General features: G+C 47.6%; 45 non-coding genes across 45 annotated transcripts; all 45 read right to left on the reverse strand.

The window, feature by feature from the left end:
• Positions 1–292: 292 nt before the first annotated feature.
• On the reverse strand, positions 293–374 carry trnal-uag (transfer RNA leucine (anticodon UAG)). Its single transcript has one exon. It is a non-coding gene; the product is annotated as a tRNA-Leu (tRNA).
• Positions 375–646: 272 nt separating this feature from the next.
• On the reverse strand, positions 647–728 carry trnal-aag (transfer RNA leucine (anticodon AAG)). Its single transcript has one exon. It is a non-coding gene; the product is annotated as a tRNA-Leu (tRNA).
• Positions 729–966: 238 nt separating this feature from the next.
• LOC131110820 (U5 spliceosomal RNA) lies at positions 967–1,081 on the reverse strand. The gene has a single exon (XR_009121076.1). It is a non-coding gene; the product is annotated as a U5 spliceosomal RNA (small nuclear RNA).
• A 404-nt stretch (positions 1,082–1,485) lies between these two features.
• On the reverse strand, positions 1,486–1,567 carry trnal-uag (transfer RNA leucine (anticodon UAG)). Its single transcript has one exon. It is a non-coding gene; the product is annotated as a tRNA-Leu (tRNA).
• A 136-nt stretch (positions 1,568–1,703) lies between these two features.
• LOC131110717 (U5 spliceosomal RNA) lies at positions 1,704–1,818 on the reverse strand. The gene has a single exon (XR_009120976.1). It is a non-coding gene; the product is annotated as a U5 spliceosomal RNA (small nuclear RNA).
• Positions 1,819–2,221: 403 nt separating this feature from the next.
• Positions 2,222–2,303, reverse strand: trnal-aag (transfer RNA leucine (anticodon AAG)). The gene has a single exon. It is a non-coding gene; the product is annotated as a tRNA-Leu (tRNA).
• Positions 2,304–2,439: 136 nt separating this feature from the next.
• LOC131110768 (U5 spliceosomal RNA) lies at positions 2,440–2,554 on the reverse strand. Its single transcript, XR_009121027.1, has one exon. It is a non-coding gene; the product is annotated as a U5 spliceosomal RNA (small nuclear RNA).
• A 403-nt stretch (positions 2,555–2,957) lies between these two features.
• trnal-uag (transfer RNA leucine (anticodon UAG)) lies at positions 2,958–3,039 on the reverse strand. Its single transcript has one exon. It is a non-coding gene; the product is annotated as a tRNA-Leu (tRNA).
• A 255-nt stretch (positions 3,040–3,294) lies between these two features.
• Positions 3,295–3,376, reverse strand: trnal-aag (transfer RNA leucine (anticodon AAG)). The gene has a single exon. It is a non-coding gene; the product is annotated as a tRNA-Leu (tRNA).
• Positions 3,377–3,615: 239 nt separating this feature from the next.
• Positions 3,616–3,727, reverse strand: LOC131110743 (U5 spliceosomal RNA). The gene has a single exon (XR_009121002.1). It is a non-coding gene; the product is annotated as a U5 spliceosomal RNA (small nuclear RNA).
• Positions 3,728–4,130: 403 nt separating this feature from the next.
• trnal-uag (transfer RNA leucine (anticodon UAG)) lies at positions 4,131–4,212 on the reverse strand. The gene has a single exon. It is a non-coding gene; the product is annotated as a tRNA-Leu (tRNA).
• Positions 4,213–4,484: 272 nt separating this feature from the next.
• On the reverse strand, positions 4,485–4,566 carry trnal-uag (transfer RNA leucine (anticodon UAG)). The gene has a single exon. It is a non-coding gene; the product is annotated as a tRNA-Leu (tRNA).
• A 278-nt stretch (positions 4,567–4,844) lies between these two features.
• On the reverse strand, positions 4,845–4,926 carry trnal-aag (transfer RNA leucine (anticodon AAG)). Its single transcript has one exon. It is a non-coding gene; the product is annotated as a tRNA-Leu (tRNA).
• Positions 4,927–5,062: 136 nt separating this feature from the next.
• Positions 5,063–5,177, reverse strand: LOC131110718 (U5 spliceosomal RNA). Its single transcript, XR_009120977.1, has one exon. It is a non-coding gene; the product is annotated as a U5 spliceosomal RNA (small nuclear RNA).
• Positions 5,178–5,580: 403 nt separating this feature from the next.
• On the reverse strand, positions 5,581–5,662 carry trnal-uag (transfer RNA leucine (anticodon UAG)). Its single transcript has one exon. It is a non-coding gene; the product is annotated as a tRNA-Leu (tRNA).
• A 561-nt stretch (positions 5,663–6,223) lies between these two features.
• On the reverse strand, positions 6,224–6,338 carry LOC131110719 (U5 spliceosomal RNA). The gene has a single exon (XR_009120978.1). It is a non-coding gene; the product is annotated as a U5 spliceosomal RNA (small nuclear RNA).
• A 403-nt stretch (positions 6,339–6,741) lies between these two features.
• trnal-uag (transfer RNA leucine (anticodon UAG)) lies at positions 6,742–6,823 on the reverse strand. The gene has a single exon. It is a non-coding gene; the product is annotated as a tRNA-Leu (tRNA).
• Positions 6,824–7,084: 261 nt separating this feature from the next.
• Positions 7,085–7,166, reverse strand: trnal-aag (transfer RNA leucine (anticodon AAG)). The gene has a single exon. It is a non-coding gene; the product is annotated as a tRNA-Leu (tRNA).
• A 239-nt stretch (positions 7,167–7,405) lies between these two features.
• LOC131110744 (U5 spliceosomal RNA) lies at positions 7,406–7,517 on the reverse strand. Its single transcript, XR_009121003.1, has one exon. It is a non-coding gene; the product is annotated as a U5 spliceosomal RNA (small nuclear RNA).
• A 403-nt stretch (positions 7,518–7,920) lies between these two features.
• On the reverse strand, positions 7,921–8,002 carry trnal-uag (transfer RNA leucine (anticodon UAG)). Its single transcript has one exon. It is a non-coding gene; the product is annotated as a tRNA-Leu (tRNA).
• Positions 8,003–8,274: 272 nt separating this feature from the next.
• Positions 8,275–8,356, reverse strand: trnal-uag (transfer RNA leucine (anticodon UAG)). The gene has a single exon. It is a non-coding gene; the product is annotated as a tRNA-Leu (tRNA).
• Positions 8,357–8,634: 278 nt separating this feature from the next.
• On the reverse strand, positions 8,635–8,716 carry trnal-aag (transfer RNA leucine (anticodon AAG)). The gene has a single exon. It is a non-coding gene; the product is annotated as a tRNA-Leu (tRNA).
• Positions 8,717–8,852: 136 nt separating this feature from the next.
• LOC131110720 (U5 spliceosomal RNA) lies at positions 8,853–8,967 on the reverse strand. The gene has a single exon (XR_009120979.1). It is a non-coding gene; the product is annotated as a U5 spliceosomal RNA (small nuclear RNA).
• Positions 8,968–9,370: 403 nt separating this feature from the next.
• trnal-uag (transfer RNA leucine (anticodon UAG)) lies at positions 9,371–9,452 on the reverse strand. The gene has a single exon. It is a non-coding gene; the product is annotated as a tRNA-Leu (tRNA).
• A 561-nt stretch (positions 9,453–10,013) lies between these two features.
• Positions 10,014–10,128, reverse strand: LOC131110721 (U5 spliceosomal RNA). Its single transcript, XR_009120981.1, has one exon. It is a non-coding gene; the product is annotated as a U5 spliceosomal RNA (small nuclear RNA).
• A 403-nt stretch (positions 10,129–10,531) lies between these two features.
• trnal-uag (transfer RNA leucine (anticodon UAG)) lies at positions 10,532–10,613 on the reverse strand. Its single transcript has one exon. It is a non-coding gene; the product is annotated as a tRNA-Leu (tRNA).
• A 299-nt stretch (positions 10,614–10,912) lies between these two features.
• trnal-aag (transfer RNA leucine (anticodon AAG)) lies at positions 10,913–10,994 on the reverse strand. Its single transcript has one exon. It is a non-coding gene; the product is annotated as a tRNA-Leu (tRNA).
• Positions 10,995–11,130: 136 nt separating this feature from the next.
• On the reverse strand, positions 11,131–11,245 carry LOC131110722 (U5 spliceosomal RNA). The gene has a single exon (XR_009120982.1). It is a non-coding gene; the product is annotated as a U5 spliceosomal RNA (small nuclear RNA).
• A 403-nt stretch (positions 11,246–11,648) lies between these two features.
• On the reverse strand, positions 11,649–11,730 carry trnal-uag (transfer RNA leucine (anticodon UAG)). The gene has a single exon. It is a non-coding gene; the product is annotated as a tRNA-Leu (tRNA).
• A 273-nt stretch (positions 11,731–12,003) lies between these two features.
• On the reverse strand, positions 12,004–12,085 carry trnal-aag (transfer RNA leucine (anticodon AAG)). Its single transcript has one exon. It is a non-coding gene; the product is annotated as a tRNA-Leu (tRNA).
• Positions 12,086–12,221: 136 nt separating this feature from the next.
• LOC131110723 (U5 spliceosomal RNA) lies at positions 12,222–12,336 on the reverse strand. The gene has a single exon (XR_009120983.1). It is a non-coding gene; the product is annotated as a U5 spliceosomal RNA (small nuclear RNA).
• Positions 12,337–12,739: 403 nt separating this feature from the next.
• On the reverse strand, positions 12,740–12,821 carry trnal-uag (transfer RNA leucine (anticodon UAG)). Its single transcript has one exon. It is a non-coding gene; the product is annotated as a tRNA-Leu (tRNA).
• Positions 12,822–13,093: 272 nt separating this feature from the next.
• Positions 13,094–13,175, reverse strand: trnal-aag (transfer RNA leucine (anticodon AAG)). Its single transcript has one exon. It is a non-coding gene; the product is annotated as a tRNA-Leu (tRNA).
• A 238-nt stretch (positions 13,176–13,413) lies between these two features.
• On the reverse strand, positions 13,414–13,528 carry LOC131110821 (U5 spliceosomal RNA). The gene has a single exon (XR_009121077.1). It is a non-coding gene; the product is annotated as a U5 spliceosomal RNA (small nuclear RNA).
• A 403-nt stretch (positions 13,529–13,931) lies between these two features.
• Positions 13,932–14,013, reverse strand: trnal-uag (transfer RNA leucine (anticodon UAG)). The gene has a single exon. It is a non-coding gene; the product is annotated as a tRNA-Leu (tRNA).
• A 561-nt stretch (positions 14,014–14,574) lies between these two features.
• LOC131110725 (U5 spliceosomal RNA) lies at positions 14,575–14,689 on the reverse strand. Its single transcript, XR_009120985.1, has one exon. It is a non-coding gene; the product is annotated as a U5 spliceosomal RNA (small nuclear RNA).
• A 403-nt stretch (positions 14,690–15,092) lies between these two features.
• Positions 15,093–15,174, reverse strand: trnal-uag (transfer RNA leucine (anticodon UAG)). The gene has a single exon. It is a non-coding gene; the product is annotated as a tRNA-Leu (tRNA).
• Positions 15,175–15,473: 299 nt separating this feature from the next.
• trnal-aag (transfer RNA leucine (anticodon AAG)) lies at positions 15,474–15,555 on the reverse strand. The gene has a single exon. It is a non-coding gene; the product is annotated as a tRNA-Leu (tRNA).
• Positions 15,556–15,691: 136 nt separating this feature from the next.
• Positions 15,692–15,806, reverse strand: LOC131110727 (U5 spliceosomal RNA). The gene has a single exon (XR_009120986.1). It is a non-coding gene; the product is annotated as a U5 spliceosomal RNA (small nuclear RNA).
• A 403-nt stretch (positions 15,807–16,209) lies between these two features.
• trnal-uag (transfer RNA leucine (anticodon UAG)) lies at positions 16,210–16,291 on the reverse strand. Its single transcript has one exon. It is a non-coding gene; the product is annotated as a tRNA-Leu (tRNA).
• Positions 16,292–16,564: 273 nt separating this feature from the next.
• trnal-aag (transfer RNA leucine (anticodon AAG)) lies at positions 16,565–16,646 on the reverse strand. The gene has a single exon. It is a non-coding gene; the product is annotated as a tRNA-Leu (tRNA).
• Positions 16,647–16,782: 136 nt separating this feature from the next.
• On the reverse strand, positions 16,783–16,897 carry LOC131110728 (U5 spliceosomal RNA). Its single transcript, XR_009120987.1, has one exon. It is a non-coding gene; the product is annotated as a U5 spliceosomal RNA (small nuclear RNA).
• A 403-nt stretch (positions 16,898–17,300) lies between these two features.
• On the reverse strand, positions 17,301–17,382 carry trnal-uag (transfer RNA leucine (anticodon UAG)). Its single transcript has one exon. It is a non-coding gene; the product is annotated as a tRNA-Leu (tRNA).
• A 272-nt stretch (positions 17,383–17,654) lies between these two features.
• Positions 17,655–17,736, reverse strand: trnal-aag (transfer RNA leucine (anticodon AAG)). The gene has a single exon. It is a non-coding gene; the product is annotated as a tRNA-Leu (tRNA).
• A 238-nt stretch (positions 17,737–17,974) lies between these two features.
• Positions 17,975–18,089, reverse strand: LOC131110822 (U5 spliceosomal RNA). Its single transcript, XR_009121078.1, has one exon. It is a non-coding gene; the product is annotated as a U5 spliceosomal RNA (small nuclear RNA).
• Positions 18,090–18,147: the final 58 nt, after the last annotated feature.

Below are 18,147 nucleotides of genomic sequence, written 5' to 3' on the forward strand. Positions count from 1 at the left end.
AGGGTCTTCCTATCTCTCTGGCCGGCTACTACGTCAACCATTATGAGTTGTTTGGAAAGGTTGACAACAACAGTGTTTCTGCAAAGCCTGCTTTGTACCCGCAGCAGACACTGTTACGAGACAGCTCCCGTCAAGAATTCCTCTGGGCCAAAGGAGTCCATCTGTCTCTTGGGTAGAAAGGGAGCAAACTTTTCCCTACGAAGCCCTGGGGTGGCAAGGTCAGTTGGGCAAAAAAATTTTCAGGAAGAGATGCCTAAAGTCAAGGATGTTGACAAATTATTTAGACTCTTGTTGGCAGTGGTGGGATTTGAAACCACGCCTCAAATGAGACTGGAGCCTAAATCCAGCGCCTTTGACCACTCGGCCACACTACCTCTGTAAGGGGGTGTCCTTTCCCTAACCCTTACCCTAACCACAACCACAACCCTGACCCGAACCCTAACCCTAACCACAACCACACCCACAAACCTAACCCATTTGACTGGAATCAAAGGGCTGCTTCTTACTTTCAACATTGACAAACACTCTGCTGAGAGCAGAATAGCAAAAATTGGCAGTATACTCATGCTGTTCAAGTCAAACAGCCCCAGTATCACAAGATGCCTAAAGTCAAGGATGTTGACAAAGTATTGCTTTGGACTCTTAGTGGCAGTGGTGGGATTTGAACCCACGCCTCAAATGAGACTGGAGCCTTAATCCAGCGCCTTTGACCACTCGGCCACACTACCTCTGAAAGGCGGTTTGACTGCAATCAAAGGACTGCTTCTTACTTTCAAAATTGACAAACACTCTGCTGGCGAGCAAAACGGCACATACGCACGGCTCGCAGATGATATCGACATCTTCCATGTGTCCAACAGCTGCTTCTGCCAAATGGGTTGGGTGCCGCAACACCGTTCCAGACATCAAACTCGCAACCGTTTGACTGGAACCAAAGGGCTGCTTCTTACTTTGAACATTGAGAAACACTCTGCTGAGAGCAGAGTAGCAAAAATTGGCAGTATACTCATGCTGTTCCTCCCCACGGAAATCTTTAGTAAAAGGCGAAAGATTTGTACGATCTGAAGAGAAACATGAGCGCTACCGATGTTGCCAGAGTCAAAGGGACAGCCATTTGCTGATACCCCTGAAAGTCAAGGTGTCACTGTGAGTCTGACGTGTGGTGAATGTTATAAAACAGACTGAAACCGTAAGGGTCTTCATATCTCTCTGGCCGGCTACTACGTCAACCATTATGAGTTGTTTGGAAAGGTTGACAACAACAGTGTTTCTGCAAAGCCTGCTTTGTACCCTCAGCAGACACTGTTACGAGACAGCTCCCGTCAAGAATTCCTCTGGGCCAAAGGAGTCCATCTGTCTCTTGGGTAGAAAGGGAGCAAACTTTTCCCTACGAAGCCCTGGGGTGGCAAGGTCAGTTGGGCAAGAAAAAATTTCAGGAAGAGATGCCTAAAGTCAAGGATGTTGACACATTATTTAGACTCTTGTTGGCAGTGGTGGGATTTGAACCCACGCCTCAAATGAGACTGGAGCCTAAATCCAGCGCCTTTGACCACTCGGCCACACTACCTCTGAAAGGGGGTGTCCTTTCCCTAACCCTTACCCTAACCACAACCCTAACCCGAACCCTAACCCTAACCACAACCACACACGTAACCCATTTGACTGGAATCAAAGGGCTGCTTCTTACTTTGAACATTGAGAAACACTCTGCTGAGAGCAGAGTAGCAAAAATTGGCAGTATACTCATGCTGTTCCTCCCCACGGAAATCTTTAGTAAAAGGCGAAAGATTTGTACGATCTGAAGAGAAACATGAGCGCTACCGATGTCGCCAAAGTCAAAGGGACAGCCATTTGCTGATACCCCTGAAAGTCAAGGTGTCACTGTGAGTCTGACGTGTGGTGAATGTTATAAAACAGACTGAAACCGTAAGGGTCTTCCTATCTCTCTGGCCGGCTACTACGTCAACCATTATGAGTTGTTTGGAAAGGTTGACAACAACAGTGTTTCTGCAAAGCCTGCTTTGTACCCTCAGCAGACACTGTTACGAGACAGCTCCCGTCAAGAATTCCTCTGGGCCAAAGGAGTCCATCTGTCTCTTGGGTAGAAAGGGAGCAAACTTTTCCCTACGAAGCCCTGGGGTGGCAAGGTCAGTTGGGCAAAAAAATTTTCAGAAAGAGATGCCTAAAGTCAAGGATGTTGACACATTATTTAGACTCTTGTTGGCAGTGGTGGGATTGGAACCCACGCCTCAAATGAGACTGGAGCCTTAATCCAGCGCCTTTGACCACTCGGCCACACTACCTCTGAAAGGGGGTGTCCTTTCCCTAACCCTTACCCTAACCACAACCCTAACCCTAACCCTAACCACAACCACACCCACAAACCTAACCCATTTGACTGGAATCAAAGAGCTGCTTCGTACTTTGAACATTGAGAAACACTCTGCTGAGAGCAGAGTAGCAAAAATTGGCAGTATACTCATGCTGTTCCTCCCCACGGAACTCTTTAGTAAAAGGCGAAAGATTTGTACGATCTGAAGAGAAACATGAGCGCTACCGATGTCGCCAGAGTCAAAGGGACAGCCATTTGCTGATACCCCTGAAAGTCAAGGTGTCACTGTGAGTCTGACGTGTGGTGAATGTTATAAAACAGACTGAAACCGTAAGGGTCTTCCTATCTCTCTGGCCGGCTACTACGTCAACCATTATGAGTTGTTTGGAAAGGTTGACAACAACAGTGTTTCTGCAAAGCCTGCTTTGTACCCTCAGCAGACACTGTTACGAGACAGCTCCCGTCAAGAATTCCTCTGGGCCAAAGGAGTCCATCTGTCTCTTGGGTAGAAAGGGAGCAAACTTTTCCCTACGAAGCCCTGGGGTGGCAAGGTCAGTTGGGCAAAAAAAATTTCAGGAAGAGATGCCTAAAGTCAAGGATGTTGACAAATTATTTAGACTCTTGTTGGCAGTGGTGGGATTTGAAACCACGCCTCAAATGAGACTGGAGCCTAAATCCAGCGCCTTTGACCACTCGGCCACACTACCTCTGAAAGGGGGTGTCCTTTCCCTAACCCCTAACCCTAACCCGAACCCTAACCCTAACCACAACCAGACCCACAAACCTAACCCATTTGACTGGAATCAAAGGGCTGCTTCTTACTTTCAACATTGACAAACACTCTGCTGAGAGCAGAATAGTAAAAATTGGCAGTATACTCATGCTGCTCAAGTCAAACAGCCCCAGTATCACAAGATGCCTAAAGTCAAGGATGTTGACAAAGTATTGCTTTGGACTCTTAGTGGCAGTGGTGGGATTTGAACCCACGCCTCAAATGAGACTGGAGCCTTAATCCAGCGCCTTTGACCACTCGGCCACACTACCTCTGAAAGGCGGTTTGACTGCAATCAAAGGACTGCTTCATACTTTCAAAATTGACAAACACTCTGCTGGCGAGCAAAACGGCACATACGCACGGCTCGCAGATGATATCGACATCTTCCATGTGTCCAACAGCTGCTTCTGCCAAATGGGTTGGGTGCCGCAACACCGTTCCAGACATCAAACTCGCAACCGTTTGACTGGAACCAAAGGGCTGCTTCTTACTTTGAACATTGAGAAACACTCTGCTGAGCAGAGTAGCAAAAATTGGCAGTATACTCATGCTGTTCCTCCCCACGGAAATCTTTAGTAAAAGGCGAAAGATTTGTACGATCTGAAGAGAAACATGAGCGCTACCGATGTCGCCAGAGTCAAAGGGACAGCCATTTGCTGATACCCCTGAAAGTCAAGGTGTCACTGTGAGTCTGACGTGTGGTGAATGTTATAAAACAGACTGAAACCGTAAGGGTCTTCCTATCTCTCTGGCCGGCTACTACGTCAACCATTATGAGTTGTTTGGAAAGGTTGACAACAACAGTGTTTCTGCAAAGCCTGCTTTGTACCCTCAGCAGACACTGTTACGAGACAGCTCCCGTCAAGAATTCCTCTGGGCCAAAGGAGTCCATCTGTCTCTTGGGTAGAAAGGGAGCAAACTTTTCCCTACGAAGCCCTGGGGTGGCAAGGTCAGTTGGGCAAAAAAATTTTCAGGAAGAGATGCCTAAAGTCAAGGATGTTGACAAATTATTTAGACTCTTGTTGGCAGTGGTGGGATTTGAAACCACGCCTCAAATGAGACTGGAGCCTAAATCCAGCGCCTTTGACCACTCGGCCACACTACCTCTGTAAGGGGGTGTCCTTTCCCTAACCCTTACCCTAACCACAACCACAACCCTGACCCGAACCCTAACCCTAACCACAACCACACCCACAAACCTAACCCATTTGACTGGAATCAAAGGGCTGCTTCTTACTTTCAACATTGACAAACACTCTGCTGAGAGCAGAATAGCAAAAATTGGCAGTATACTCATGCTGTTCAAGTCAAACAGCCCCAGTATCACAAGATGCCTAAAGTCAAGGATGTTGACAAAGTATTGCTTTGGACTCTTAGTGGCAGTGGTGGGATTTGAAACCACGCCTCAAATGAGACTGGAGCCTAAATCCAGCGCCTTTGACCACTCGGCCACACTACCTCTGAAAGGGGGTGTCCTTTCCCTAACCCTTACCCTAACCACAACCACAACCCTGACCCGAACCCTAACCCTAACCCTAACCACAACCACACCCACAAACCTAACCCATTTGACTGGAATCAAAGGGCTGCTTCTTACTTTCAACATTGACAAACACTCTGCTGAGAGCAGAATAGCAAAAATTGGCAGTATACTCATGCTCTTCAAGTCAAACAGCCCCAGTATCACAAGATGCCTAAAGTCAAGGATGTTGACAAAGTATTGCTTTGGACTCTTAGTGGCAGTGGTGGGATTTGAACCCACGCCTCAAATGAGACTGGAGCCTTAATCCAGCGCCTTTGACCACTCGGCCACACTACCTCTGAAAGGGGGTGTCCTTTCCCTTACCCTAACCACAACCCTAACCCGAACCCTAACCCTATCCACAACCACACCCACAAACCTAACCCATTTGACTGGAATCAAAGGGCTGCTTCGTACTTTGAACATTGAGAAACACTCTGCTGAGAGCAGAGTAGCAAAAATTGGCAGTATACTCATGCTGTTCCTCCCCACGGAAATCTTTAGTAAAAGGCGAAAGATTTGTACGATCTGAAGAGAAACATGAGCGCTACCGATGTCGCCAGAGTCAAAGGGACAGCCATTTGCTGATACCCCTGAAAGTCAAGGTGTCACTGTGAGTCTGACGTGTGGTGAATGTTATAAAACAGACTGAAACCGTAAGGGTCTTCCTATCTCTCTGGCCGGCTACTACGTCAACCATTATGAGTTGTTTGGAAAGGTTGACAACAACAGTGTTTCTGCAAAGCCTGCTTTGTACCCTCAGCAGACACTGTTACGAGACAGCTCCCGTCAAGAATTCCTCTGGGCCAAAGGAGTCCATCTGTCTCTTGGGTAGAAAGGGAGCAAACTTTTCCCTACGAAGCCCTGGGGTGGCAAGGTCAGTTGGGCAAAAAAAAATTCAGGAAGAGATGCCTAAAGTCAAGGATGTTGACAAATTATTTAGACTCTTGTTGGCAGTGGTGGGATTTGAACCCACGCCTCAGATGAGACTGGAGCCTAAATCCAGCGCCTTTGACCACTCGGCCACACTACCTCTGAAAGGCGGTGTCCTTTCCCTAACCCTTACCCTAACCACAACCACAACCCTAACCCGAACCCTAACCCTAACCACAACCACACCCACAAACCTAACCCATTTGACTGGAATCAAAGGGCTGCTTCTTACTTTCAACATTGACAAACACTCTGCTGAGAGCAGAATAGCAAAAATTGGCAGTATACTCATGCTGTTCAAGTCAAACAGCCCCAGTATCACAAGATGCCTAAAGTCAAGGATGTTGACAAAGTATTGCTTTGGACTCTTAGTGGCAGTGGTGGGATTTGAACCAGCGCCTTTGACCACTCGGCCACACTACCTCTGAAAGGCGGTTTGACTGCAATCAAAGGACTGCTTCTTACTTTCATAATTGACAAACACTCTGCTGGCGAGCGAAACGGCACATACGCACGGCTCGCAGATGATATCGACATCTTCCATGTGTCCAACAGCTGCTTCTGCCAAATGGGTTGGGTGCCGCAACACCGTTCCAGACATCAAACTCGCAACCGTTTGACTGGAACCAAAGGGCTGCTTCTTACTTTGAACATTGAGAAACACTCTGCTGAGAGCAGAGTAGCAAAAATTGGCAGTATACTCATGCTGTTCCTCCCCACGGAAATCTTTAGTAAAAGGCGAAAGATTTGTACGATCTGAAGAGAAACATGAGCGCTACCGATGTCGCCAGAGTCAAAGGGACAGCCATTTGCTGATACCCCTGAAAGTCAAGGTGTCACTGTGAGTCTGACGTGTGGTGAATGTTATAAAACAGACTGAAACCGTAAGGGTCTTCCTATCTCTCTGGCCGGCTACTACGTCAACCATTATGAGTTGTTTGGAAAGGTTGACAACAACAGTGTTTCTGCAAAGCCTGCTTTGTACCCTCAGCAGACACTGTTACGAGACAGCTCCCGTCAAGAATTCCTCTGGGCCAAAGGAGTCCATCTGTCTCTTGGGTAGAAAGGGAGCAAACTTTTCCCTACGAAGCCCTGGGGTGGCAAGGTCAGTTGGGCAAAAAAAATTTCAGGAAGAGATGCCTAAAGTCAAGGATGTTGACAAATTATTTAGACTCTTGTTGGCAGTGGTGGGATTTGAAACCACGCCTCCAATGAGACTGGAGCCTAAATCCAGCGCCTTTGACCACTCGGCCACACTACCTCTGAAAGGGGGTGTCCTTTCCCTAACCCCTAACCCTAACCCGAACCCTAACCCTAACCCTAACCACAACCACACCCACAAACCTAACCCATTTGACTGGAATCAAAGGGCTGCTTCTTACTTTCAACATTGACAAACACTCTGCTGAGAGCAGAATAGCAAAAATTGGCAGTATACTCATGCTGTTCAAGTCAAACAGCCCCAGTATCACAAGATGCCTAAAGTCAAGGATGTTGACAAAGTATTGCTTTGGACTCTTAGTGGCAGTGGTGGGATTTGAACCCACGCCTCAAATGAGACTGGAGCCTTAATCCAGCGCCTTTGACCACTCGGCCACACTACCTCTGAAAGGCGGTTTGACTGCAATCAAAGGACTGCTTCATACTTTCAAAATTGACAAACACTCTGCTGGCGAGCAAAACGGCACATACGCACGGCTCGCAGATGATATCGACATCTTCCATGTGTCCAACAGCTGCTTCTGCCAAATGGGTTGGGTGCCGCAACACCGTTCCAGACATCAAACTCGCAACCGTTTGACTGGAACCAAAGGGCTGCTTCTTACTTTGAACATTGAGAAACACTCTGCTGAGCAGAGTAGCAAAAATTGGCAGTATACTCATGCTGTTCCTCCCCACGGAAATCTTTAGTAAAAGGCGAAAGATTTGTACGATCTGAAGAGAAACATGAGCGCTACCGATGTCGCCAGAGTCAAAGGGACAGCCATTTGCTGATACCCCTGAAAGTCAAGGTGTCACTGTGAGTCTGACGTGTGGTGAATGTTATAAAACAGACTGAAACCGTAAGGGTCTTCCTATCTCTCTGGCCGGCTACTACGTCAACCATTATGAGTTGTTTGGAAAGGTTGACAACAACAGTGTTTCTGCAAAGCCTGCTTTGTACCCTCAGCAGACACTGTTACGAGACAGCTCCCGTCAAGAATTCCTCTGGGCCAAAGGAGTCCATCTGTCTCTTGGGTAGAAAGGGAGCAAACTTTTCCCTACGAAGCCCTGGGGTGGCAAGGTCAGTTGGGCAAAAAAATTTTCAGGAAGAGATGCCTAAAGTCAAGGATGTTGACAAATTATTTAGACTCTTGTTGGCAGTGGTGGGATTTGAAACCACGCCTCAAATGAGACTGGAGCCTAAATCCAGCGCCTTTGACCACTCGGCCACACTACCTCTGTAAGGGGGTGTCCTTTCCCTAACCCTTACCCTAACCACAACCACAACCCTGACCCGAACCCTAACCCTAACCACAACCACACCCACAAACCTAACCCATTTGACTGGAATCAAAGGGCTGCTTCTTACTTTCAACATTGACAAACACTCTGCTGAGAGCAGAATAGCAAAAATTGGCAGTATACTCATGCTGTTCAAGTCAAACAGCCCCAGTATCACAAGATGCCTAAAGTCAAGGATGTTGACAAAGTATTGCTTTGGACTCTTAGTGGCAGTGGTGGGATTTGAAACCACGCCTCAAATGAGACTGGAGCCTAAATCCAGCGCCTTTGACCACTCGGCCACACTACCTCTGAAAGGGGGTGTCCTTTCCCTAACCCTTACCCTAACCACAACCACAACCCTGACCCGAACCCTAACCCTAACCCTAACCACAACCACACCCACAAACCTAACCCATTTGACTGGAATCAAAGGGCTGCTTCTTACTTTCAACATTGACAAACACTCTGCTGAGAGCAGAATAGCAAAAATTGGCAGTATACTCATGCTCTTCAAGTCAAACAGCCCCAGTATCACAAGATGCCTAAAGTCAAGGATGTTGACAAAGTATTGCTTTGGACTCTTAGTGGCAGTGGTGGGATTTGAACCCACGCCTCAAATGAGACTGGAGCCTTAATCCAGCGCCTTTGACCACTCGGCCACACTACCTCTGAAAGGGGGTGTCCTTTCCCTTACCCTAACCACAACCCTAACCCGAACCCTAACCCTATCCACAACCACACCCACAAACCTAACCCATTTGACTGGAATCAAAGGGCTGCTTCGTACTTTGAACATTGAGAAACACTCTGCTGAGAGCAGAGTAGCAAAAATTGGCAGTATACTCATGCTGTTCCTCCCCACGGAAATCTTTAGTAAAAGGCGAAAGATTTGTACGATCTGAAGAGAAACATGAGCGCTACCGATGTCGCCAGAGTCAAAGGGACAGCCATTTGCTGATACCCCTGAAAGTCAAGGTGTCACTGTGAGTCTGACGTGTGGTGAATGTTATAAAACAGACTGAAACCGTAAGGGTCTTCCTATCTCTCTGGCCGGCTACTACGTCAACCATTATGAGTTGTTTGGAAAGGTTGACAACAACAGTGTTTCTGCAAAGCCTGCTTTGTACCCTCAGCAGACACTGTTACGAGACAGCTCCCGTCAAGAATTCCTCTGGGCCAAAGGAGTCCATCTGTCTCTTGGGTAGAAAGGGAGCAAACTTTTCCCTACGAAGCCCTGGGGTGGCAAGGTCAGTTGGGCAAAAAAAAATTCAGGAAGAGATGCCTAAAGTCAAGGATGTTGACAAATTATTTAGACTCTTGTTGGCAGTGGTGGGATTTGAACCCACGCCTCAGATGAGACTGGAGCCTAAATCCAGCGCCTTTGACCACTCGGCCACACTACCTCTGAAAGGCGGTGTCCTTTCCCTAACCCTTACCCTAACCACAACCACAACCCTAACCCGAACCCTAACCCTAACCACAACCACACCCACAAACCTAACCCATTTGACTGGAATCAAAGGGCTGCTTCTTACTTTCAACATTGACAAACACTCTGCTGAGAGCAGAATAGCAAAAATTGGCAGTATACTCATGCTGTTCAAGTCAAACAGCCCCAGTATCACAAGATGCCTAAAGTCAAGGATGTTGACAAAGTATTGCTTTGGACTCTTAGTGGCAGTGGTGGGATTTGAACCAGCGCCTTTGACCACTCGGCCACACTACCTCTGAAAGGCGGTTTGACTGCAATCAAAGGACTGCTTCTTACTTTCATAATTGACAAACACTCTGCTGGCGAGCGAAACGGCACATACGCACGGCTCGCAGATGATATCGACATCTTCCATGTGTCCAACAGCTGCTTCTGCCAAATGGGTTGGGTGCCGCAACACCGTTCCAGACATCAAACTCGCAACCGTTTGACTGGAACCAAAGGGCTGCTTCTTACTTTGAACATTGAGAAACACTCTGCTGAGAGCAGAGTAGCAAAAATTGGCAGTATACTCATGCTGTTCCTCCCCACGGAAATCTTTAGTAAAAGGCGAAAGATTTGTACGATCTGAAGAGAAACATGAGCGCTACCGATGTCGCCAGAGTCAAAGGGACAGCCATTTGCTGATACCCCTGAAAGTCAAGGTGTCACTGTGAGTCTGACGTGTGGTGAATGTTATAAAACAGACTGAAACCGTAAGGGTCTTCCTATCTCTCTGGCCGGCTACTACGTCAACCATTATGAGTTGTTTGGAAAGGTTGACAACAACAGTGTTTCTGCAAAGCCTGCTTTGTACCCTCAGCAGACACTGTTACGAGACAGCTCCCGTCAAGAATTCCTCTGGGCCAAAGGAGTCCATCTGTCTCTTGGGTAGAAAGGGAGCAAACTTTTCCCTACGAAGCCCTGGGGTGGCAAGGTCAGTTGGGCAAAAAAAATTTCAGGAAGAGATGCCTAAAGTCAAGGATGTTGACAAATTATTTAGACTCTTGTTGGCAGTGGTGGGATTTGAAACCACGCCTCCAATGAGACTGGAGCCTAAATCCAGCGCCTTTGACCACTCGGCCACACTACCTCTGAAAGGGGGTGTCCTTTCCCTAACCCCTAACCCCTAACCCCTAACCCTAACCCGAACCCTAACCCTAACCCTAACCCTAACCCTAACCCTAACCCTAACCACAACCACACCCACAAACCTAACCCATTTGACTGGAATCAAAGGGCTGCTTCTTACTTTCAACATTGACAAACACTCTGCTGAGAGCAGAATAGTAAAAATTGGCAGTATACTCATGCTGCTCAAGTCAAACAGCCCCAGTATCACAAGATGCCTAAAGTCAAGGATGTTGACAAAGTATTGCTTTGGACTCTTAGTGGCAGTGGTGGGATTTGAACCCACGCCTCAAATGAGACTGGAGCCTTAATCCAGCGCCTTTGACCACTCGGCCACACTACCTCTGAAAGGGGGTGTCCTTTCCCTAACCCTTACCCTAACCACAACCCTAACCCGAACCCTAACCACAACCACACCCACAAACCTAACCCATTTGGCTGGAATCAAAGAGCTGCTTCGTACTTTGAACATTGAGAAACACTCTGCTGAGAGCAGAGTAGCAAAAATTGGCAGTATACTCATGCTGTTCCTCCCCACGGAAATCTTTAGTAAAAGGCGAAAGATTTGTACGATCTGAAGAGAAACATGAGCGCTACCGATGTCGCCAGAGTCAAAGGGACAGCCATTTGCTGATACCCCTGAAAGTCAAGGTGTCACTGTGAGTCTGACGTGTGGTGAATGTTATAAAACAGACTGAAACCGTAAGGGTCTTCCTATCTCTCTGGCCGGCTACTACGTCAACCATTATGAGTTGTTTGGAAAGGTTGACAACAACAGTGTTTCTGCAAAGCCTGCTTTGTACCCTCAGCAGACACTGTTACGAGACAGCTCCCGTCAAGAATTCCTCTGGGCCAAAGGAGTCCATCTGTCTCTTGGGTAGAAAGGGAGCAAACTTTTCCCTACGAAGCCCTGGGGTGGCAAGGTCAGTTGGGCAAAAAAATTTTCAGGAAGAGATGCCTAAAGTCAAGGATGTTGACACATTATTTAGACTCTTGTTGGCAGTGGTGGGATTTGAACCCACGCCTCAAATGAGACTGGAGCCTAAATCCAGCGCCTTTGACCACTCGGCCACACTACCTCTGAAAGGGGGTGTCCTTTCCCTAACCCCTAACCCTAACCTGAACCCTAACCCTAACCCTAACCCTAACCCTAACCCTAACCACACCCACAAACCTAACCCATTTGACTGGAATCAAAGGGCTGCTTCTTACTTTCAACATTGACAAACACTCTGCTGAGAGCAGAATAGTAAAAATTGGCAGTATACTCATGCTGCTCAAGTCAAACAGCCCCAGTATCACAAGATGCCTAAAGTCAAGGATGTTGACAAAGTATTGCTTTGGACTCTTAGTGGCAGTGGTGGGATTTGAACCCACGCCTCAAATGAGACTGGAGCCTTAATCCAGCGCCTTTGACCACTCGGCCACACTACCTCTGAAAGGGGGTGTCCTTTCCCTAACCCTTACCCTAACCACAACCCTAACCCGAACCCTAACCACAACCACACCCACAAACCTAACCCATTTGGCTGGAATCAAAGAGCTGCTTCGTACTTTGAACATTGAGAAACACTCTGCTGAGAGCAGAGTAGCAAAAATTGGCAGTATACTCATGCTGTTCCTCCCCACGGAAATCTTTAGTAAAAGGCGAAAGATTTGTACGATCTGAAGAGAAACATGAGCGCTACCGATGTCGCCAGAGTCAAAGGGACAGCCATTTGCTGATACCCCTGAAAGTCAAGGTGTCACTGTGAGTCTGACGTGTGGTGAATGTTATAAAACAGACTGAAACCGTAAGGGTCTTCCTATCTCTCTGGCCGGCTACTACGTCAACCATTATGAGTTGTTTGGAAAGGTTGACAACAACAGTGTTTCTGCAAAGCCTGCTTTGTACCCTCAGCAGACACTGTTACGAGACAGCTCCCGTCAAGAATTCCTCTGGGCCAAAGGAGTCCATCTGTCTCTTGGGTAGAAAGGGAGCAAACTTTTCCCTACGAAGCCCTGGGGTGGCAAGGTCAGTTGGGCAAAAAAATTTTCAGGAAGAGATGCCTAAAGTCAAGGATGTTGACAAATTATTTAGACTCTTGTTGGCAGTGGTGGGATTTGAAACCACGCCTCAAATGAGACTGGAGCCTAAATCCAGCGCCTTTGACCACTCGGCCACACTACCTCTGTAAGGGGGTGTCCTTTCCCTAACCCTTACCCTAACCACAACCACAACCCTGACCCGAACCCTAACCCTAACCACAACCACACCCACAAACCTAACCCATTTGACTGGAATCAAAGGGCTGCTTCTTACTTTCAACATTGACAAACACTCTGCTGAGAGCAGAATAGCAAAAATTGGCAGTATACTCATGCTGTTCAAGTCAAACAGCCCCAGTATCACAAGATGCCTAAAGTCAAGGATGTTGACAAAGTATTGCTTTGGACTCTTAGTGGCAGTGGTGGGATTTGAACCCACGCCTCAAATGAGACTGGAGCCTTAATCCAGCGCCTTTGACCACTCGGCCACACTACCTCTGAAAGGCGGTTTGACTGCAATCAAAGGACTGCTTCTTACTTTCAAAATTGACAAACACTCTGCTGGCGAGCAAAACGGCACATACGCACGGCTCGCAGATGATATCGACATCTTCCATGTGTCCAACAGCTGCTTCTGCCAAATGGGTTGGGTGCCGCAACACCGTTCCAGACATCAAACTCGCAACCGTTTGACTGGAACCAAAGGGCTGCTTCTTACTTTGAACATTGAGAAACACTCTGCTGAGAGCAGAGTAGCAAAAATTGGCAGTATACTCATGCTGTTCCTCCCCACGGAAATCTTTAGTAAAAGGCGAAAGATTTGTACGATCTGAAGAGAAACATGAGCGCTACCGATGTCGCCAGAGTCAAAGGGACAGCCATTTGCTGATACCCCTGAAAGTCAAGGTGTCACTGTGAGTCTGACGTGTGGTGAATGTTATAAAACAGACTGAAACCGTAAGGGTCTTCATATCTCTCTGGCCGGCTACTACGTCAACCATTATGAGTTGTTTGGAAAGGTTGACAACAACAGTGTTTCTGCAAAGCCTGCTTTGTACCCTCAGCAGACACTGTTACGAGACAGCTCCCGTCAAGAATTCCTCTGGGCCAAAGGAGTCCATCTGTCTCTTGGGTAGAAAGGGAGCAAACTTTTCCCTACGAAGCCCTGGGGTGGCAAGGTCAGTTGGGCAAAAAAAAATTCAGGAAGAGATGCCTAAAGTCAAGGATGTTGACAAATTATTTAGACTCTTGTTGGCAGTGGTGGGATTTGAACCCACGCCTCAGATGAGACTGGAGCCTAAATCCAGCGCCTTTGACCACTCGGCCACACTACCTCTGAAAGGCGGTGTCCTTTCCCTAACCCTTACCCTAACCACAACCACAACCCTAACCCGAACCCTAACCCTAACCACAACCACACCCACAAACCTAACCCATTTGACTGGAATCAAAGGGCTGCTTCTTACTTTCAACATTGACAAACACTCTGCTGAGAGCAGAATAGCAAAAATTGGCAGTATACTCATGCTGTTCAAGTCAAACAGCCCCAGTATCACAAGATGCCTAAAGTCAAGGATGTTGACAAAGTATTGCTTTGGACTCTTAGTGGCAGTGGTGGGATTTGAACCAGCGCCTTTGACCACTCGGCCACACTACCTCTGAAAGGCGGTTTGACTGCAATCAAAGGACTGCTTCTTACTTTCATAATTGACAAACACTCTGCTGGCGAGCGAAACGGCACATACGCACGGCTCGCAGATGATATCGACATCTTCCATGTGTCCAACAGCTGCTTCTGCCAAATGGGTTGGGTGCCGCAACACCGTTCCAGACATCAAACTCGCAACCGTTTGACTGGAACCAAAGGGCTGCTTCTTACTTTGAACATTGAGAAACACTCTGCTGAGAGCAGAGTAGCAAAAATTGGCAGTATACTCATGCTGTTCCTCCCCACGGAAATCTTTAGTAAAAGGCGAAAGATTTGTACGATCTGAAGAGAAACATGAGCGCTACCGATGTCGCCAGAGTCAAAGGGACAGCCATTTGCTGATACCCCTGAAAGTCAAGGTGTCACTGTGAGTCTGACGTGTGGTGAATGTTATAAAACAGACTGAAACCGTAAGGGTCTTCCTATCTCTCTGGCCGGCTACTACGTCAACCATTATGAGTTGTTTGGAAAGGTTGACAACAACAGTGTTTCTGCAAAGCCTGCTTTGTACCCTCAGCAGACACTGTTACGAGACAGCTCCCGTCAAGAATTCCTCTGGGCCAAAGGAGTCCATCTGTCTCTTGGGTAGAAAGGGAGCAAACTTTTCCCTACGAAGCCCTGGGGTGGCAAGGTCAGTTGGGCAAAAAAAATTTCAGGAAGAGATGCCTAAAGTCAAGGATGTTGACAAATTATTTAGACTCTTGTTGGCAGTGGTGGGATTTGAAACCACGCCTCCAATGAGACTGGAGCCTAAATCCAGCGCCTTTGACCACTCGGCCACACTACCTCTGAAAGGGGGTGTCCTTTCCCTAACCCCTAACCCCTAACCCCTAACCCTAACCCGAACCCTAACCCTAACCCTAACCCTAACCCTAACCCTAACCCTAACCACAACCACACCCACAAACCTAACCCATTTGACTGGAATCAAAGGGCTGCTTCTTACTTTCAACATTGACAAACACTCTGCTGAGAGCAGAATAGTAAAAATTGGCAGTATACTCATGCTGCTCAAGTCAAACAGCCCCAGTATCACAAGATGCCTAAAGTCAAGGATGTTGACAAAGTATTGCTTTGGACTCTTAGTGGCAGTGGTGGGATTTGAACCCACGCCTCAAATGAGACTGGAGCCTTAATCCAGCGCCTTTGACCACTCGGCCACACTACCTCTGAAAGGGGGTGTCCTTTCCCTAACCCTTACCCTAACCACAACCCTAACCCGAACCCTAACCACAACCACACCCACAAACCTAACCCATTTGGCTGGAATCAAAGAGCTGCTTCGTACTTTGAACATTGAGAAACACTCTGCTGAGAGCAGAGTAGCAAAAATTGGCAGTATACTCATGCTGTTCCTCCCCACGGAAATCTTTAGTAAAAGGCGAAAGATTTGTACGATCTGAAGAGAAACATGAGCGCTACCGATGTCGCCAGAGTCAAAGGGACAGCCATTTGCTGATACCCCTGAAAGTCAAGGTGTCACTGTGAGTCTGACGTGTGGTGAATGTTATAAAACAGACTGAAACCGTAAGGGTCTTCCTATCTCTCTGGCCGGCTACTACGTCAACCATTATGAGTTGTTTGGAAAGGTTGACAACAACAGTGTTTCTGCAAAGCCTGCTTTGTACCCTCAGCAGACACTGTTACGAGACAGCTCCCGTCAAGAATTCCTCTGGGCCAAAGGAGTCCATCTGTCTCTTGGGTAGAAAGGGAGCAAACTTTTCCCTACGAAGCCCTGGGGTGGCAAGGTCAGTTGGGCAAAAAAATTTTCAGGAAGAGATGCCTAAAGTCAAGGATGTTGACACATTATTTAGACTCTTGTTGGCAGTGGTGGGATTTGAACCCACGCCTCAAATGAGACTGGAGCCTAAATCCAGCGCCTTTGACCACTCGGCCACACTACCTCTGAAAGGGGGTGTCCTTTCCCTAACCCCTAACCCTAACCTGAACCCTAACCCTAACCCTAACCCTAACCCTAACCCTAACCACACCCACAAACCTAACCCATTTGACTGGAATCAAAGGGCTGCTTCTTACTTTCAACATTGACAAACACTCTGCTGAGAGCAGAATAGTAAAAATTGGCAGTATACTCATGCTGCTCAAGTCAAACAGCCCCAGTATCACAAGATGCCTAAAGTCAAGGATGTTGACAAAGTATTGCTTTGGACTCTTAGTGGCAGTGGTGGGATTTGAACCCACGCCTCAAATGAGACTGGAGCCTTAATCCAGCGCCTTTGACCACTCGGCCACACTACCTCTGAAAGGGGGTGTCCTTTCCCTAACCCTTACCCTAACCACAACCCTAACCCGAACCCTAACCACAACCACACCCACAAACCTAACCCATTTGGCTGGAATCAAAGAGCTGCTTCGTACTTTGAACATTGAGAAACACTCTGCTGAGAGCAGAGTAGCAAAAATTGGCAGTATACTCATGCTGTTCCTCCCCACGGAAATCTTTAGTAAAAGGCGAAAGATTTGTACGATCTGAAGAGAAACATGAGCGCTACCGATGTCGCCAGAGTCAAAGGGACAGCCATTTGCTGATACCCCTGAAAGTCAAGGTGTCACTGTGAGTCTGACGTGTGGTGAATGTTATAAAACAGACTGAAACCGTAAGGGTCTTCCTATCTCTCTGGCCGGCTACTACGTCAACCATTATGAGTTGTTTGGAAAGGTTGACAACAACAGTGTTTCTGCAAAGCCTGCTTTGTACCCTCAGCAGACACTGTTACGAGACAGCTCCCGTCAAGAATTCCTCTGGGCCAAAGGAGTCCATCTGTCTCTTGGGTAGAAAGGGAGCAAACTTTTCCCTACGAAGCCCTGGGGTGGCAAGGTCAGTTGGGCAAAAAAATTTTCAGGAAGAGATGCCTAAAGTCAAGGATGTTGACAAATTATTTAGACTCTTGTTGGCAGTGGTGGGATTTGAAACCACGCCTCAAATGAGACTGGAGCCTAAATCCAGCGCCTTTGACCACTCGGCCACACTACCTCTGTAAGGGGGTGTCCTTTCCCTAACCCTTACCCTAACCACAACCACAACCCTGACCCGAACCCTAACCCTAACCACAACCACACCCACAAACCTAACCCATTTGACTGGAATCAAAGGGCTGCTTCTTACTTTCAACATTGACAAACACTCTGCTGAGAGCAGAATAGCAAAAATTGGCAGTATACTCATGCTGTTCAAGTCAAACAGCCCCAGTATCACAAGATGCCTAAAGTCAAGGATGTTGACAAAGTATTGCTTTGGACTCTTAGTGGCAGTGGTGGGATTTGAACCCACGCCTCAAATGAGACTGGAGCCTTAATCCAGCGCCTTTGACCACTCGGCCACACTACCTCTGAAAGGCGGTTTGACTGCAATCAAAGGACTGCTTCTTACTTTCAAAATTGACAAACACTCTGCTGGCGAGCAAAACGGCACATACGCACGGCTCGCAGATGATATCGACATCTTCCATGTGTCCAACAGCTGCTTCTGCCAAATGGGTTGGGTGCCGCAACACCGTTCCAGACATCAAACTCGCAACCGTTTGACTGGAACCAAAGGGCTGCTTCTTACTTTGAACATTGAGAAACACTCTGCTGAGAGCAGAGTAGCAAAAATTGGCAGTATACTCATGCTGTTCCTCCCCACGGAAATCTTTAGTAAAAGGCGAAAGATTTGTACGATCTGAAGAGAAACATGAGCGCTACCGATGTCGCCAGAGTCAAAGGGACAGCCATTTGCTGATACCCCTGAAAGTCAAGG

The sequence above is a fragment of the Doryrhamphus excisus genome, chromosome 23, assembly GCF_030265055.1.
Source record: "Doryrhamphus excisus isolate RoL2022-K1 chromosome 23, RoL_Dexc_1.0, whole genome shotgun sequence".
NCBI classification, from domain to species: Eukaryota; Metazoa; Chordata; class Actinopteri; order Syngnathiformes; family Syngnathidae; genus Doryrhamphus; species Doryrhamphus excisus.